At 37.8% G+C, this 15401-nt stretch overlaps 1 long non-coding RNA gene across 8 annotated transcripts; it reads left to right on the top strand.

The window, feature by feature from the left end:
- Positions 1-2521: 2521 nt before the first annotated feature.
- LOC118469469 (uncharacterized) lies at positions 2522-14928 on the top strand. 8 transcript variants are annotated; one of them, XR_008601246.1, is made up of 6 exons: positions 2522-2690; positions 2780-2860; positions 7962-8062; positions 9928-10028; positions 11629-11752; positions 11857-12033. It is a non-coding gene; the product is annotated as an uncharacterized LOC118469469 (long non-coding RNA). The 8 variants fall into 8 exon arrangements; XR_008601248.1 differs by lacking the exon at positions 11857-12033 and adding an exon at positions 12192-14928 and having other exon boundaries at positions 9928-11752; XR_008601244.1 differs by adding an exon at positions 8792-8933 and having other exon boundaries at positions 9928-12033.
- Positions 14929-15401: the final 473 nt, after the last annotated feature.

Consider the following 15401-nt stretch of genomic DNA (forward strand, 5'->3'; position numbering starts at 1 on the left):
GTCGTTATTTATAGGTTAATATCCTCTGATTTAACTGGTGCAGCCCACTTGAGATCAAACGGGACTTAATGTGGCCCCTGAACTAAAATGAGTTTGACACCCCTGTCCTAAAGCCTTTCAAATGTTTTCACAGTGGTTCAGATTCAGATTCTCAACACATAATAGAAGTGGTAATACAGGATATTTAAACAGCTCCCCTTTGGCAGTAAGGTCTCATTAATTACTTGAAAAAAAGGATAGTTTCTGTGAACAGGAGCCCAAGAGATTCAAAGGAAAAAAATGATTTTGATTTTTTTTGATGTGCATCTAATGCCTGAAGGCTTGATGGCTGCTCAACCACACTGTAGGGCTACAAACTGGTGCACAGCACACACAGAGACATGACGTCTCTACATGGATAAACACATAGTAGAAATATATGCTTTTTAGTACAATTAAATGATCAGAATGTGCCACCATTATAACGTATGACACTAGACACTGAAAACACAGTCAGTTATCCACAACCTGAAGTTCTTGCTTCTGCTTACAGTGGCATGAATACAGTGCAGATGGAAGCAGACAGCACACACACCAGGACCGCCAAAAACGAGTCCCTTGTGCTGAAAAAGGTTGGGATCCTCACCAGCTTCCCATCAATACCACTGATAGATGTGTTTACTGAGGCAAAACCAGAAGCTGTGCTGCCAGGGATTGTCCTTGTGCTGCGATCGGAGAATACTGCTTCTTATTTTCTATCCAGCCAATCAGTGTGCTTCCTTAAGGAGTTGACAGTAACTGTACCTGTAGCTCAGGCTGCACTGACACAAATGTGACCCTAGAACAGTTTTATAGATTTGTGACAGATCATTTCATTTTTTATTTAACTAATCAGGAAGTTGTATTCGGATGCAGATGTCACTCACAAAAGAGACCTGATTGCAAAAACATATAACTGCACATGCGCAGTGACGATAGCACAGTCAATTTAATCTGGACAACAATCACATGCTAGTGTCATGATAATGAGCTCTGGACTCAAATTAAGATGGGAAATATCTTGGCAGATTAGATAACAAGACCTTATAGATGATGAAGACACAAGCACGCTAATGCCCTCTAGTTGCCAGTGATATCCTGCCGACCTTTCCATATAACTCACAGTGGTGAGTGCAATGACTGTCTGCAGTAATGAATCTCAGAGAGCTGTGGTAGACGGCATTCAGGGGTTTAAAGTTGGCGGCAGCCACATGAGCATGCAGGAGATTGTCATAGTCCAATGGGGGAGTATGGTAGATAATGATTGTACCGGTTTTATAGGAGAAGCAGGCTTCCAATTATAAGCTTTTATTTTAGAGTAGGGTTTATTCATTTATGCATGTTTTATTTATTTTTAAAATGACACAATTCGCATTAATGAACATCTACATGTAAATACGAGCGATTATAGCCAAATGGCTAATATCCATCTCAAGTTCCACTACCAGGTTAAAAATAAAAAAAATACAAACAACATAATACCATAACTGAACAAAGACATAGAAAAAAGAAAGACAAGCAACAAACAGTAACACATAGTGCACACAAACTGACAAAAGCTGGAGGACCAAGGAGAGCTACCAAACAATAATTAATTAACATTTGCACATGATTATATTGCAAATATCCCTTTGTTGTTATTGCACATATCCCTATATCACGGTGTTTTACATGTGTTTCAAAGGACAATCTCCTGTCTAGCCAAATTTATAGAAATTTATATTACATCATTTTAAAAAAATGGAAAGGATTAGGTGCATAAATGGTTCGACAAAAACAAATTACCTTTTAACAACCACTTACTGATGTTAACGTCAAAAACCTGCAGATATACTCAAATATTGACTGACAAGATGACTTGCAGTCTGCCGAGGTTTGGCAGAGAAGGAATATGTAAACATGAAATTGATGCAAAGCAAACTGCCAAAATCACAGAAGAGCTTTTTAAAAAGAAAAAAGTGAAGGCTATGATCTGGCCGAGTCACCAGACTTGAATCCAACAGAACTTCTATGTGGCATTTTAAAGAGAAAGACGGAGCAACACAACCCCTAGAGCACAAATGCCGCTGAAAGAATTGTCTCTGAAGGATGGTAGAACACCTTTCCAGAAATTTCATGTGAACAATTGTGCTGACATTGTGCTGTTGAAAATAAAGGTAGATGGTATTGGAAAAAATAATAGATTTGAATCTCAGTAAGGAAAGGTTTACTGTTTTTTTTTTTTTTCTTTCCAGCACCTGCAGTGTCAGTAGTTCTGCTATGGCCTGTGTAGCCAGGTGTAAAAAAAACACAGTTATTTGAGTACAATCACAGAAGAGAGACTGTTTATTTTCTTTATTTGTTTTGCATCTATAAAGTGTTAGATGTCCTGTTGCATTTGAACGCACCGCTCAGCTCACATGGTCACACGTGAGGTACCTAGCTCTCAGCAGCCAATCAGAGGCTACGCAGGCCACGCTCAGCCTGTCGGCTCAGAGGTGAAGTGCAGGCGCGCTGCTCTTCCGGTCCCTTCTGATGTCAGCCAGAGAAACGAGGGAAGTAGCATGCTAAGAGGAAGAGAAAACCAGGATAAAACCTCGGAGTTTACCTGTGAAAAGGAAAAAAAACAGTTGGAGCACTTACCCAGTGGAGGTCCGGAGCCAAGTGACTGAACGAAGGAGAGAGTTACGCAGGTAAGACGAGTCAATTATCCAGCGGAGAAAAAAACCTTGTTGACGCTTACCGTCGTTGTCTATGCTAATGCTAGCTCTGTGCCTAACAGGCTAACCACTTGCCTTTCACCCAGAGAGCCGCAGCAAGGTCCGACATCAGCGTGCTCCGCCTTGATACACAGAGAGTAACGGTGAGAAATGTGCCTTTTTAGCTGCTCTGGTGCTCTTTTCCTCTTGTTTTTGCAGGTGTTGAACGAAGGCAGTGGTGATATTACGGTTATGAGAGTGAACTGAAGTGAATAATGGTGCAGTACTTCTGGACATATGCACATTGTGTTTATTATTTTATGCTGATGTGTATGTAATTAAAGGGGAAGTGTTTTATTTTCCTAATGCCAATTTAAAGGGAAAAGAGTAATTTGGTATGTTGTGATGAATGTAAAACAATATGTTATTTTGTACTATATAATTTATTGAAAACACTTACGTTATTTCAGCTGAATTTAGAGGAACTAGAGGGTAATTTTTGGTGCAGTTCTCTCACATGAATAGGCCTATAGTGTAAGAGTAATTTAAGCACACTTCTTAATACCTCTGTGTCTAACTCAAGATGTGTGCTGTTATATTTTTTGCACATGGTTCTGATATGGTTATGATTAATGATATTTTGAATGTTAATGGTTACTTACCATAAGTATTATTGAAACACTGTTCATATGAACAGGTAAATGTGTGAGCACGTTCATGTTTAGTCCTCATAAATGATACACTTAAGACTGAACATTGTACAACTGAGACAGAGATTTAAGATTTGAATAGAAATGAAGATTCGTGTCAGAATTAGATGTAATGGTGTGCATCTTTTGACATTTGATATCCCTGATGATGCATCTGAGAGAAGACGGTGTTGAATGTAACAGATGGCAAGCCAACCACCCTGAAGAAAGATCAGCACCGAGAAGATATCCACGTACTCACTCATTCACACACACATTGTACATTTACGTTACACTACAAAGACCTTTGGAATCAGGTGAACTTGCAATAATCCTACAACAGGAAAACCTACAACAACTCCTATTTTACTTAAGGGCCCCAACGGACATTTTTTTGTTTCAAGTGTGCACACTGGGTTTTTCTTATTGTCTTACGTTTTGGGTCATTATTTTGTATTCTGTACAAATCAGTTAATGTGCATTTTTTTTCTGAAGAAAAGTTAAACATCATTTGGTATCTGTGCTCTCTGCATTGGTCAAGAACAATTATCCAGCGAGTCTTCCCTAATTAAAAAAGTAGCAGATACCGGAATCACCACCTCTGGTCAGAAATTTAAGAACAACATTAGAACAAAAATGGGATGAAGAGGTTTGTGAGATTAGTCTTGAGCTGAAGTGATAGGCTTTGTTTCTGGGTAGTGTCATGTCAAATTTCTACAGAATATTCTTCCCACACATGACCTTTAGAAATGACTCATGGCAAATTGGTCAGTAACTACATTTTACATCTGTTTTGTATGATGAGATGTGTAATCAATATTGTCTAAGCACAACCTCTCTAGACAATTAACACTACAGTTGCATGTCAACATAACTCACTAAAACGTACAAGGTTAATGTGTTCCTGCAAATGTAAGGTATTGCAGAATAATCAATACAGCAGCTGAGAAGGCCTTGAGGCCTCCTTTTCTAAGAATTGATGAGTAGGATTGGAATTTATAGAATTATGGCTAAGAAAGGTTAAATAAATCAAGTAATGGTCTAAGTAGATAGGATGTTACCAAAATTAACGGGTTTGTAAATCTGATATGAAACCCCCAGGCAGGTAGGAATCAAATTCAGGTATAAAAGAAGATGGTCTTCAGTCTGTAATCAGTGTCCGTGCTCATCAACTAGCCTCTTTTTCTTGTATCTTGTCAAATTTATAGCAAATCTAAGACTTGTACCTGACTCTGCCTGTCTCTGAGTTTATGTTTGTGTTCAGATACATGATGAGTTTATAAATAACGATTTTTAAAGTGTTAATGGTAGTCTAAATTGTTAAAAGATCTTCAGATTCAGTAAAGAAGTTTTCCACGACAATAGTCATATGTCCAACCAATCATGTGATCCTATGAGTTCAACTAAAATCTGTGAGAAAAACTGTGATTCAGATTGAGGATTGTGATTCTACCACTATGATCTTTTGACCAAATCACCCACCCCTGTGAAGCACATTATTATACTCCAAGAAACCACATAGCTGTGTGTTGACCAGTGATAGTAGGATTTTGGATAGACAGAACAGCTTTGGGGTAGGTCTGTAGTTGTTAAGGTCAGATGGAAACACTTGAGCTTGAGCACCTCCATATTGAGGGTACTTTTACCTGAGGCAAAAGTTGCCTTAAAAATTTATATTGGTGAGGCAGTAACAACTGGAGCATTGAGGCGAAGGAGTTGTAGATTAAAGCTGTCTTCACTCGGAACACTTCTTCCATTTACACGTATTAGTACATTATGTATCTCAGAATATGTGACAGGTCTGGCAGAAAATTTGCTGTGTGGGAGGTGAGGACTAGAACAGAAGGAACTTTGTGATCTAGGAGTCTTGCCTTTGACAGTAGGTGTGGATACATTGTCAAACATTTGACATGATGTAATGAAATAAAATGTTAAATGCTTCACCCATGTCATGTTTATTAACAATGGGCCCATCTTTGCCAATAATTACCGGTGGATGCAGTGTGGAAGACTTGCTTGTCATGGACTTTCCTCAAATCAAATAGGCATTTAGTTTGTACAGGACCCATTGCACGCATGCTTGGTAGTTTATTATATTAATGTGCACTGAATGTGCACAATATGCAGAAGAAAAGGAAAGGATGTGACAGCCAAGACAGCCATTTATTAAAGCCCCCAAAGTGATCTACACTCTCAAGGATTGATAGTCATGTTTTTGATGTTGGAATAACCTGGAGAAAAGAGTTTTATTGCACTAAGTCTTGGCCACCATTTCATAAAAGCAAACGGCAAATGTCTTGTTGCCATAGTTACTGAAACACTAAATGTGAAGAGTTCCTGTTGCTGGAGCCCATAAATATGTATTTACTGTACAGTATATAGGAGTTGGATTTCCTCCACAGACTGCACTAGAATAAAGCAAAGCGATAGTGATTCAGGTTTAACTGCAGGGTTGTTTGCCCTCGGGAGTCCAACCATGTGTGCACTGCTTAAAAGAAAGCCAATTAAGGAATGGACATTAAAACTGGGAATACAAGAAAAGCTCAGTACTGCAGCTCTGGGGAGTAACACAATAGTTACACTTCCCTCTAATTACACTTTAATACAATTACTTGCTGAAGAAGATAAAGGTCTACATAGCTCATGTCATGGGTTCCACATCTCACTGATTTCCCAGTAATACATTAGGACGTGGTGGTTTAAATGGCATTGTGAAGAATGTAGTGAAAAACTATTACTCTACACAGTATTATCCACGTGTATGGAAGATGCTGTGCAGCACACCACGAATTAGCATTCCCTACAACTACAATATGCTGCATACTTAAAGTAAAGCTGTCCATAAGATTACTTATAATTTGATTTTATTTATTTAGTTTCCTTTCTTCCATGCTGGCAACGGCATGTGGAGCTGAATTTGAATGCTAACTAGCCAGACTGTCATATTTGTAGCCAGCTCTGTTGTGGTCCCTGAGATGAACAAAGATACCTGTCGTATCGCCATGTTCTTGTTTCCCTGCTAACCCCAATAGGAGGTGAAGCCTTGTCCAGTTGTGGCTTTGTTGCACTTTCCTGTTGATGCATGCGATTCAGAACAGTTCTGTGCAACATACCTATCCTGGTAGTTGCCATTATACTCAGTGAGCTTTCATATTTCTGTGTATTTTACTCAAGCTCTCAAAGTTTTCTTTTTGTTTACGTGAAAATAGCAGAGATAGAAATTGGGAGTGCTCAAGGGTCTGTGTATTTTTCTGGTAATTGGATTTTCCGTTCTGAAACGGGTATTGAAAAACAAAAAACGAGTGGTTATTTGATCTTCGTTTTAAAATACAAAAATTAAAATTGAAATAAAAGGTGTTTTTCCTTTTCATGATCAAAAAGGGATATACGAAATTTTGAAAATGCTTTGATTTTCTTTTTATATTTAGAATAACAAAAAAATAAAATCAGTAAGAGACAAATGAAAAAAGGTCATTTTTTTCATTTTCTGAGACCGGAAATGGTCATCAGCAAGTGTCGAGCCAAACGACAAGATTCTCAGAGGGCGGAGCCAGAGAGCAGCGATTGGTCAGACCATAGATAATACAGAAGACAGCGTGCTAGCGTATCTAGTCTATGTATATCTGTGGTCGGCACGTCTGGTAGCATCTCTGGCTGCTGTTGATCTTGTTTTTGGCGTAAAACACGGTAAGAAGATAAATACTTCTAACCTGTAGCGTTGTCTTGTACGTTAAGTCAGCGACTTGTGAAGAGTTGTGTTTTGTCGTGTTTGAGCAGTTGGTCCGGACGCGTTAGCTAGCTAAGCGGCTAAGTTAGCTAGCGGGCTAACACAGGTGGCTAACTTACCGCTGAACACCTGTGTTAGTTGCTGCTGCAGCTGTCCGTCATTATGAGAATGACATTCTCAACCTGTATTTCTCTGCTGTGTATTTTAGCTTTTAAAAAAGTTATTTTACTTTAAGGTTAACTGAAACCTGTTCAGCTGCACTGAAGTTTAACATTCAGCTGGTTTGAATTAAACCGCGCTTAACATTGCGCAACATTACCTCTCTGAATCTCCATAATTTCATTAAATTCCTTCTCTCTTCCACTGCTCAAGTTCAATCCAGTATATAAAATGACATTAATAGTGAATAAACTAACAACCAGCCATTGTATTTATTTATTACTGCATGTATTTGTAGTACAACATGAGTTGAAACATCCTACTTTTGGATCTAGAACTGCACAAGCCGTTCATTTTCAGTCACCTGATGAGTTAAACTCCCCTTTTTATGTGAGGTTGAAGCAGAAAGTCTGAGTTAACAAAGAAAGTTCTTTATAATTTGCGATACCTGTTATCTCTGACTGAGGCTTTAGTTTTTGTTGAGCTGATTTACACGTAGAAACTTTGTTCAGAAAAATTTCTCAGTAGCTCAGAGGACAGACTGCTTTTTACACAACCTTGTAAGAGAATGTCTGTCAATGCTTTCAGCAGAATTTAGAAACGCAACACTTCCTAAACAGATATTTTGAGGCTGTGAGGTTGAACGTTTGACAGTATATCAGTGTTTGTTTGTGGTCTTTGTGTTTCTAGGTGGAAGCTGAATTAGTGAGGATGACTCCTGCTCCTGTCATCTCTAAGCTCCTCACACATCTTTACCTGCACATGAGGAAAATCACTCCTGTAGAATGCAGGTATGTTTGTCATTATTATAAAAAGATGTTGCCTGGTGACCTGTCAGAAACCCATTATACAGAGTCAGCCAAAATAATGTTTACACACATCAGGAAAAGAAAAACTTGCATGAATGTTTCAATACCAAATTTATTCAGACATCATGAGATTAATAAAAGTTATCTTTGGCCTCTACAATTACAAGAGGTGCTCAAAGTGGTGGCCAGTGGCTTCCAGACATTTCTGTTGTGTTGTAGACGTCACTTGTTGATGCTCCATTCATGAGGGTAGCGCCATCTGTTGGGAAAACATCGTACAACAGGACACAGAGTTGTCATGATTTGATCAAACTTAGAAAGAGGAATCTATATGTATAGAAGTACTTATACAAATGAAATATTTATAAAAGTTTTTCTTTTCCTGATGAGTGTACATTATTTTGGCTGACTCTGAACTTAATGAGAACAAAACTGTCATTTAATTGTTGCTCTGAAAGCTTTTTTAGTGAAAACCAGCTGGTGTTCTGCTTTGAAACAAACTGCTGTTGAGGTCTGTGTTTTTAGGTTTAACCCCACAGTTTCTGAATGAACTGATAGTTTGTTTTTTTTTCCTGATCAATGTGGACGTTATAATTGATGGTAACATTTACTGATCATATAATCAGCATGACAATATAACAGTATAACATTCTGACCACCTGACTAATACTGTGTTGGTCCCTTTATGCTGCTAAAACTCCTCTGACCCAGTGGTTCATCAGAACCTCTGGGGATGTCCTGTGGATTCTGTGGGTCCTGTGGGTTGCAGGGTGGGTCCTACCTAGACCAGGCTGATCCTGGACCATCCCACAGATGCTCCATCAGATCTGGATGTGGGGAGTGTGGAACCCAGGTGAACAGCTTAGCTCTGTCGTGTTCCTCGGACCACTCCTGTAGTAGCAGTTTTAGTGTGTCCTGCTGAGGGAGGCAGCTGGCATCAAGGACTGCTGTTGCCATGGAGACTAGGGGGTTGTTTGTCCTGCAGTGTTTAGGTGGTGGTACATGTCAAACATCCACATGAACGTCAAGGTTTCCCAGCAGAACGTTGCATTAGAACAGGATGATGGATGTTGTTCTCTTCAGCTGTTAGTGATCAGAATGTTGTGGCTGATTGGTGGATCTGTCTGCCTTTACTCTGACATCCAGAGTTCTACAAAAGTGTAGTATGTGTGCAGTGCAGAAGAGATTTACTTTATTGTTTGCATTTTTTTTTTTTTTTTTTTTTTTTTTAAGGGAGAGCATTTTTTTTTTATCCACCTGAAGAAGACCTAATCTTTCCCTTCAAAGGATAGTTAATAATTACTACAGCTTCCATAGTGGTCCCATCAGAGAAAATCATATCCATATACAGATTTTTATTAATTCCAGGGCTGGTTCAGTAAAGATTATAATAATAAGTACATCAGATAATTCTTGGTCGCAGTTGGAATTCTGCAGCCTGAGAGATGGTTGAGAAGGTTTGCAGTTCTTGTTTTAGCAAAATATGTTATAATAGAAGATCTTTATTGTCATTGAACATGAAATTATCTGCAAACCAGCAAAGTGCATCAGTCTGAGGTATCTAAAAATAAGTAAAGAAAAATGCTTCTAAAGCCAATAATAAACAGAATATTTTGAGGGAATATTCTAAAAAAGGAAAGAAAAGCTCCATTCTCACTCCTCTCAGGATAAACTGTCATTAAAATTGACTTTAAATTTAGCTTCAACACAAGATAAAAACATTTACTTTCATTACTGATATTGTCAAGTTTTAATAAAGTTCATGCTACTTTTATAAAATGATGAAAGTGAATAAATTGTATTTCTGTGATCTGTGTTTGATCTCTGTGTTTTCTCCTGTCATCCAGATGTTCAGAGGGAGATGATGCCACATCTGGTCCAGCTGATGGAAGGTCTTGAAGTTCTCTGACTGGCCTCGACTGAAGATGGTCGTCTCACTGGATTTAAGGTTCAGATCGTCAGTAACAAACTCCATCAATGTGCCAACAGGGAAGCTTTAGGTTTATTAAATGTTGCTATGAAGGTATCGCTGTTTTTCTTTGTGAATGCAATGTGCTCCAACTGAAACTTGAATTAGAACTTAGAAGTAAATCCTTCCATCTGAAAGGATCTAGTTGCATTAATAACCTCATAACATTCAAATTTTTATTCCAGTCTTGGTTGGAAATAGAATCTCTGTATTGATTCGGGTAAAAACTGAACTTCACAGCATGTTGGAGCAAAACAACCAGATGAAAACTGTGATGGTGTTGGATTGTCAGACCGTAATGTTGCAGCTCAAAGCAGCTTTTCTATCTCAGTTCATTCTGACATTCAGCTATGAATCAACACAGCAGATGGTGATCCATGCTGTGGAAGTCTCACATCTCCTGATTTAATGGAGCTGCTTTGCACTTTTTACACTGTTTATTCACCAACACTTTATTTAATAAAAGTCCCATCCAGTTTTTATGAGGAATGTGATGTTTTAATTTCTCTGTGAATAACTGCAGTCTAATGTAACAGCTGGAGTTGTAACATCTGTCCTGATATTGATCATGAAGTATTGATCAGAATACTGATGATCAGCAGTCATCCCTGAAGTTTTACATTAAAATCTTTACTTGTGTTGTGAACTTTGGTAAGAAGCAGAAACATTAGCGTTGCCATGGATACATGAGTGTTAAATTCTGTCCATGTTTCCATTTTGGGAAATTCAGTCCAGTTCCAGAATGTGGAGGAATTTAGTCTCACAATCACAGACAACAAATATTATCTGAAAGTCGGGTTATTGTTGTTTATCAGCACAATACAAAAAGATTAATGTTAGAAATATTCCAGTTAAGACTCTAGAATATCATGATTTATGTAAATTTACCTCAATAATATGAATGTTCAGGTTAAGATTATACAGTGATATTTATTATGTAAGTTTAGCTGATTAAAGTTTATGACTGCACTAAAATATTATTTAAATTGACATTATTATAACATTTAGGGTCAGACCCTACAGTACTGAGATTAAGAAATCAAATATTCTATAAAATATAAATACAATGAACTCATTTGGATATATTTAAGTGAGACTGCAATATTATTTGACACAAATCTATCTAAATCAAAATTTTAATAATTTTCACGCCAAACATTTACTGGACTGATTTAAATATTAAAATCACTCCCTTCTAATCCTCTGCTGTTCGTTCAAACCTGAGGCCTTAAATAGAAACACACAAGTATCTGATTGAAGGAACTTCTGCAGAGTCCTGGTTCCAGAACATGATGATAGAATTATAGACAAACTTTAACAAAAGCTGCCTGAGAGTTTACAGGTTTTTATGTTGGATTTCTTCACTAATTTAATGAACGTTATCAGCAATAATCAAGTGTTCATTTGATGAACTTATTTCCTAAAACATCCAGAATTGGAGCTCATATCTTTGGCAGCTGTAAAGTTTCTGCTCCTTCAAAGTTCACAACACAATGAATTAATTCCTAAAACACTCTCAATGCTGGAGAGCGTTTGTGATGCTGAAGCAGTGATCAGTTTTTCTGTTTCTTCTCTGGAGATGCACAATGAGGGACGTCTGCAGAGACTGAGAAAGAGTCTCACCACATCCTGACATGAGGAAAAAGACTTTATTGAAGACTACAATGAGAAAAACTATCAGACAGCAGACGGCTGCATTCAAGGTGAGATCTGAACATTTGATCTGGAACAGGAATTCAATAACGGCAGCATGAGCTTCATTTCAGTCTGTAGCTGCTGAATTCATGGATGAATCTTCTGGCACTAGAGAAGAAGACCATCAAACATCCACGTCAGCTGATGGAGGTCCAAGAGTCTCACTGAACAAACAACCTACAGAGTGAAGACCTCAAATCTGATTGGACGGCCTCCTATTCAGCTACATGTTTGAACAAATGCCTCTAAGTTGATTTGTTTTCTAAAATAAATCTAGTTTGAGTCCTAATCTATGCCTGTGTGTTTGCTTCTTTACACCGCTGTTAACAGTTTAGGCTGTTAGATTGTTCCAGATAAGACAAGTACAAGATTCTTCAGAGCCGTTGTACCACGAGCCTGACAGGAAGAACTCCAACAGCTACTGAATGTTCCTGTGGTTCCCTCAAGGCTACAGGAGGAGCCCTACGAGGACGAGCCGGTGCACCTGATGGCGGCCAGTCGCTGTGGTTCAAAGCCAATACCGACTACGTGGACTTCTACTGGACCACACGGAAGCCTTCAAACCAGACCAACAAGTTCAGCGACTCCCCGACTCGTGGGTCTGAGGACGCCGCCGAGCCTCGGCTCAGCCGGCCTCCTGTCTGTGGGTGTTTGAGTGCTGAGAGGTTTGTGGATGCATGTGAATGTGTCTGTGTTGAAACAGCAGCTTTTGACTCAGTAACGCCGGGAAAAACCAAGAGCTCCTTTATCTGTGACTTCCACTAAAAAACTGAAGAAAATAAGTTTGCCAGAGTTCTGACTGACAACAGATTATTAAATAATGAAAATAATCGTTTAAATATTCCTTTAAACAATCCTTTTAGGTCTACATTTCCTTTACACTGACTTCTTGGTATATGTACAAGTATTTTGGGTGGAATATACCATCAGACCAACCTCCAAGGTTTACAGTAGTGAATTTTAGGTGGAATATACCATTAAACTCACCTTTTAGGTGTACAATTTTAGGTGGAATTTTCTTCCAAACTGTCTTTTACTCTACATTTAAGGATGTTTAGGATGGTATATTCTTCCGACCCAACTTCTCAGGTCGACATTTCAGGTGGAATATTCCTCCATACTAACTTTTTTGGTCTACATTGAAGGATTTTTTCTAAACCACCCTTTCAGGTCTATATTTGGGGTTTTAGGTGAAATATTCCTTTTAACCAGCCCCTCGGGTCTCTTTGAGGATTTTGGATGGAATACTCGGTTAAACCAACATTTTAGGTGCATGTCCAAGGATTTTTGGTGGAATGTTCCTTTAAGGTCGATGTTTGAGGACCTTGTAGGTGGAATACTTCCTGAAACCAACCTTTTAGGTCAACATTCAAAGATTTAAGGTGGAATATTCCTTTAAACCAACCTAAATTTCATGTTTTGATCATTATCAAGTGAGAAACCTCAATCCAGACTCCTCATAATGACGTTTGAGATTAATGCTGTTGTTATTTGTTTAGTCCAGACAAAATGACAGAAATCCACAACTGTAATTTTATTTCAGGACTCGGTTATTAAATGTCAAAACAATCCATGTGACTCTAAAAACTCAACAGCTGTACAAACTCTAAGATTAAACTCTCCACAAGGATCCAAAATAAATTGGACTTCTACATGAGAGCTTTAATTATTCTTCATCTGCTTCCTGGAAAGTTTGGTCAATAAAAAAGACAAAAACTAATATTTTCAGCTGAACTAAAGACAGACTTTGTGATTTTTCTGCTCACATGTGTTGTTGTAAACTTACTCTTTCAAATAAATAGCCGCCTAACCCCCTGGAAACCAGCGTTTGTCCTGTTTTTGTGTTGCTCCTCAGCGACCCTAGACAGCCGGGTCCTAATGTTTTTTGAGCAACACACCATACTATGACGTTTTTACAATGATGGTTCTACTATGAAACCAGTTTGACATGTTCAGGTGTTCTTTGTGTGAAAACTCAGAGATTTCAGGTATCAGAAGGTGGTTTTCAACTTTCTTTGTTAACTTTCTGCTTCAACTTTAAATTAAATTTCCTTCACTAAGCCAGCCCTCTGGACTTCCAGGAAGCTGTGTTCCTATTGGCTGTCCAGGTGGCTGCTTGGTGTTATCAGGAACACCTGAGCAGCTCAGTGTCTTCCTGCTTTATTTAGCTGCAGACAAACATTTCCTCTGTTTCTCTTCACCAGTGAACCGGGTTTGGCTCCATTGCTTTAGTCTGTTCTTTAGGCGTTGGCTTGCAGCTTCCAGCAGTAAAATGGTCTTTAATGTGTTTCTTGGTGTGTTTTAGGGCTTTGTACTGGATAGTTGTCTTGGTAAATGTGGTTCTTTAGCCACAGTTAGCACATGGTGTTAATGTGTGCAGTGATTAGTGGATTTGGTGCAGCTGAGTTGTGTCTTTATCTTGGCTGTAGTGAGTCTTTAGAGGTTTCTGGTCAGACACATTCTGTATTCTTGTTTGTGAAGCAACGTTGGTTGTCCAGAAGGTAAGAGTTCCTGTCCTGATTCTCTGTTATCAGAGGTTCTCTGGTAGGCTGCAGGAGACTTTAGCGTTTGGGTTGTGCTAGGTTGGTTTTTGTACGGTTTCATTTGGACGACTATCTTGAGGCCCCTCCATGTGGTTTAGTGAGGTTTTCTAGAACAGTTCTACAAAACAACCTGCAGCAGAAGAGACTTTGAGAGTTTTTAGGAAGTTCTGGAGACCAGACTTTAGAGCAGCAGAAACATTTGTCAGCAGTTTGAGCAGGAGAAGGTGAGCTTCAGAGTAGAAATGAGACAGAAACCTTCTTGACGTGTGGTGAGGTCCTGTACCAAGAGTTTGAGCAGGTTGTGAAGAGTCTGTAGTTCTTTGGTCTGAAAGCACAAGAATCGACTCATTAAAGGAGAAAACAGGAGATATTGTTGGTTCTTCTGTCACTCTGCAGTTTCCTTAGACTGAATATCAAGTTTATATTTTAAATGATTTGCCATGTGAGCCCAAGAAGACTTCAATAAACTCTCTCCATCCCCTGGAAAAGTTTTATTACGATGTTAAATCTTTTTTTTTTTTAATGTTTTTGAATTTTAATCATAGTTTTAGCATAGTTTTTTCTCTTTGCTTGTTTAGTTTTGTCATCTGTGTGAAAGGTGCTAAATAAAGCTGAATTGATAAGCTGAATAATTGACTAACTCATGATTGTGACAACAGAAGTATTTTCATTGTGATTTAAGGGTTTATTTCATTTTTAAGGTTGGGGTTAAAATCTTGACAGAAAAAGATTAAAGAAATAAACTACACAAAAAAAAGCAATTAAATCAAAGGGAAAAAAATTTAATACAATAAAACTTTTAAAAAGTTTGATCATTAAAAAGTGTTTTTTAAATGTTTAATTGTCAAAAATATTTTATCTGTAATTTTTAATATTTGTATTTTAAAAATTTTGTTTAATTTCATAATTACATGTATCTTGTTTAATTATCTAATTCAATATTTTGTGTTTAATATAATTTAATTGTATTTAATGTTCAACTATATTAAACAGACAAAATAATGAATTAGATAATTAAACAAGATACAATACATGTAATTATGAAATTAAACAAAATTTTTAAAATACAAATATTAAAAATTACAGATAAAATATTTTTGACAATTAAACATTT

The sequence above is a fragment of the Amphiprion ocellaris genome, chromosome 3, assembly GCF_022539595.1.
Source record: "Amphiprion ocellaris isolate individual 3 ecotype Okinawa chromosome 3, ASM2253959v1, whole genome shotgun sequence".
In the NCBI taxonomy this organism is placed as follows: Eukaryota; Metazoa; Chordata; class Actinopteri; family Pomacentridae; genus Amphiprion; species Amphiprion ocellaris.